The sequence below is a fragment of the Pipistrellus kuhlii genome, unplaced genomic scaffold (genome assembly GCF_014108245.1).
Source record: "Pipistrellus kuhlii isolate mPipKuh1 unplaced genomic scaffold, mPipKuh1.p scaffold_m20_p_16, whole genome shotgun sequence".
Taxonomy (NCBI): Eukaryota; Metazoa; Chordata; class Mammalia; order Chiroptera; family Vespertilionidae; genus Pipistrellus; species Pipistrellus kuhlii.
Genome location: NW_023425471.1, coordinates 13,205,299 through 13,209,615, shown reverse-complemented (window position 1 = coordinate 13,209,615; position 4,317 = coordinate 13,205,299).

Sequence of the window (4,317 nt, the reverse complement as noted above, 5' to 3'; positions counted from 1 at the left end):
TCAATGTGCTCATAAAAATTTAACCACCTCAAAAGTGTAAATGAATGGTCTGTTTCACATGATGGTGGCAGATAGCATCTCACAGAAATTCAAGTTGCATATGGCAACAAACTTTTGAACATTAGCCTATAGCTAATTTATTTGCTTCTTTTTTTAGAATGCAGTTTAAATAATAGAATAACATTTAGAAGCTGAATTTCTTACCAGAAAAACAGATGTACTATAGCAAGAATTTTCAGGAAAACATTATTTGAATCAGTCCAATGAAAAATTGCCAAATAGATTTCACACAAATTATTCTGTTTCATCCTCATTATCATAGACAATAAAGATAGATAATGTGAAAAATGCTATTTAACTTGCGAGTGAAATTCATCTTTCCATGGCTTGGTATTCCTGTGAAAACGGAGGGTGGGGGTAATATGTAATATTGCAAAGATTAGTACAAAGAAACCAAGATGTGGTATTAAGGAGTGAAGGAGCTGGGAAATTTTTCAAAAGTAGGATGCCAAAGTAATGAAAGTCATTAACTTTGGGGATGTTCTTAGGCTCTAAGAACAGTGTTTCTCAAAATGTGATCCTCAAAAGATTTCAGAGTATCTGCAAAATCAGTACCATTTCATAATCATTCCCACAGTGGGAGTCTGTTCCAAGGACGCAAACTTGAGAGAGCAAGGTGCTGAAACCATAGACAGTATAGATGACTGAACCCAGGTATGGCCTCTATAAAATATTAAGATCCTGGTAGTAGGTATGGCTATCTTCTTTCAAGAGAAGTCTTATATCTAAGTTCCCTTGCTTATTAAATCTGCCACCTAAGGTACCAACTTGGGGTGGCCTGCCTCTTTCTTTGGTCTGTCTTCATCCTCCATCTGCAGAGGCCAGGACCAGTTTATGATCCAACCTAGAGCCACTCTGAGGAAGGGCAAACAGAGTGGCCTCCAGGGATTGAAGATAGGGGGAGTAAACATAGATGTATCTAGGAGCATAAAGGGGCAAGAAAGCCCAGCCACAGTGGCTCCACGGTTGAGTGCCGACCTATGAATCAGGAGGTGAAGCTTCAATTCCAGGTCAGGGCACAGGCCCAGATTGCAGGCTCAATCCCTGATCATTTGGGAAAGCAGCCAATCGGTGATTCTCTCTTATCGATGTTTCTTTCTCTCTCTCCCTCTTCCTTCCTATCTGAAATCAATAAAAATATGTTTTTTTTAAGGGGGGTCAAGAGAAAAGAAATGCTTTTTGGTATCACAACTTGCTTTGCCCTTCTGTTCACTTCGTTTCTAAGGATAAAAAAATTATCTTATTGTTGAAGGTGATCTAATAAGCCCAGAGAGAAAGTGATCAGGAGTGTTAGGATTGGATTGGCATGAAAGCTATACCAATAAGAGAAAGGTAAAGAGAGTAGGGTGAACTAAAATTTGGGAAAAGAGAATAAATACTACCTGGGAAGAAAGCTAAGGGAAATTGAAACAAGAATAACACCAAGATTAGAGAAAAGAGGAGAACAATTTTTTTTTTTTTTAAAAGGAGTTATCACCAACTTCGAGTCAACAATGAAAAGAAAGATAGAAAAGTGTGCCTGGAAACCTATTTTGATGTATTTTTTCCTCCAATGTCTAGTATTGCTGGCATTGTTTTTTAAACTTCTTGGTATGATTCCCTGCTGTGAGAGCAATTTCCCTCGAATTAACAAACTGAGTTTTTTGTATTTCTAACACACCAGATAACTGAAAAAATTAGGAGGTAATTTGCTGTGGAGGAGAATAATGTTTATGTGTAATGTTAAAATAATACCATGCTGTTGGAACCTGCCACAAGTTGAATAGGATGACTGCAGAAGAAGCCCTTTGGCCAATTGAAAGCTCTTTGCCATTTGTGCTTATCATTAAAGGCCTTCTTGGCAGTCCCTCATTGCGGTCCAGGTGGCATTTTGTAATGGGCCAGGGATGGAACTTGATCTCAGAAAAATGATGTAGATATTTAGTCTTGGAAAACTGGATGCACAGTTTTCTGACATGTTCCCAGTAACCCTGTTTATTAGATATTCCCAACTGATAGCATCTGCCATCTTTAGCAACTCTCCTCCCATTATCCTACCTATGTAGACAATCACCAAGTTCTGGCCATTAAACTGGATAACAAATTCATTTTGCACTGTGTCTCTAAGATATATAGGTATATTTTAGCACACATCATATATTGTTGTGATTATTGACATTAGCATATCTTTAATATAGCATATTTTTATGAGGATAGGAATGATGGCACACAGTAATATCTCTCATAGTCAGTCAGTCAGCTTTTGCTCAAATACCTCCAGTCAGGATGACTCAGTAAGCCACTTAGTAATGGATTTGGCTTCTTTAGAAATGGTGAATTTCTCATCACTGGTGATTTCAGGCAGGACTAGACTAGGAAGTTCCTAAAATCCCTTCAATCCACTAAAGCAAAGTAAAAAAAAAAAAGGGGGGGGGGACACATCTTTTTTTATATACATGTCCCTTATCCGCAGTATAAATCTACCACTCTCCTATTTGATGTGCTATGTAGGGTATAATAAACCATGTACTCAAGGTATATGCTCACTAAATTTGTTAGGGAACAATTGTATCTTGTTGGCAATATCTCATAATATGCTTGCTACTTAGCAGTCTCATGTAAAGCATTTTGACTTTGCAAAATGAGAATAAGTATTATTTAATATCCACATTTATTTTGATGTTCTTTCTATGAGGAAATGGCATCAGAAATAGATTTGGTTAGCAGTGACCTCTAAAAATCTTTAATGAGTTAGAAAATAGAAATGAAAAGGAAAGATTAAAGGTTAAAGGGGTGTTTTTAGAGCAGATAATTCAAGGCTACAGGTCAACTTAATTCAAGTTCATAAAAAAAAAGAAAACATCAGAGAGATCTGTTTGCATAGCTATGAATTCAGAATGCTGTGTATGATCTGTATCCCATATTAAGGTATTTATTTTATCCACCTGTTATGCTGAATAAGTAGATGCATCATATTTTGTGTAGAACTTTGTGCATTTGACTTGGAATTGCTTTAATCTGATGAAAACAATATTAGAGTTGAATTTTGCAAGAGTAAAAAATGCATCACTTAAGTACTTAAAGTGCTCATCCGCTTAAGGGGTCAGCGTTTCTTATTCTCGTAAATACCTATGATGCCTAAATAATCCTTCCAGTGGTGCAATTTCCTTCATAAGTACAGTGTAATGGATTAATATTCCCCGTATATCAAAACAGCTGTTCCCAGAAAGAAAATTACTTGAGCCAGCTACATCAAGAAGCTAAAAAGACCATAATTTCTCACCCTTTTCTGTCTCTATACCCTTTACAATATGATTTTGCAGTTTCTCTCACTAAAAGAGACAGAGTTGATTTCCACTCCCCTTGAATCTGGACTGGCCTTGCAACTTTTTTTGGCCAGTAGATTGCATCAGAAGTCACAATCTGCCAGCTCTGAGCCTAGGCCTCAAGAGACCTTGCATTCTCACTTCTATTCTTTCTCTGAATCTTACGATCATCAGGAAAACAAACCCAGGCTAGCGTGATGGATTATGAGATACACAGGACCCAGCCAACTGCCAGCCAACTCCCAGACAGACATGTGAGTGATAAACCAGATCAGCCAGCCCCCAGCCATCCTGTAACTGACCACAGACAGATGGTCAAGCCCCAGAAAGATCCGTTTAACCTAGCCCAAATCAGAACCGCCCAACCAGTGAGCTTATTGTTTTTATCCACTGCATTTTGAGGTGGTTTGTTACACAGCAGTGGATAACCTATAAATGACAACTGTCTTAAAGACCATAACAAGCAAAATATGGACAGACTCAATGATAGAGCATAGGCAGATGGCTTTGGTGGGGGGTTGTTAGGGAAGTGGTGGAGGGACTGAGCACAAAAGAAAAAAAAGAAAAACATGGACATGGACAGGTGATTGCTGGGGTGGGAATGGGAATAAATGGTTCTGGAAAAATAAATAATATAAGCAACAAAGAAAATAATGCAATCCAGCAAAGTAAGGGAGCGCTGGAGGGTTTTATTTGTTTGTTTTTAATGCCAAAATTCAATCAGAAATCCCAATGTTCCCCCGTGCAACTGATCCCAGGAGTTAGGCACAGGGCAATTGATGTGGCATTCATTTGAAAAAGAGTTAGCATAAAAATTATTACAGGCAAGGAAAAGGGTTGAAAATCTGAAGTACCAGCCACAGGAAGACTGAGAGAAAACAGAAACCACTGAAGTTGTGATTGTCGCCTGGTAAATATCGATTAAGAAAAATGGAGACTGAAAGTGTAAAAA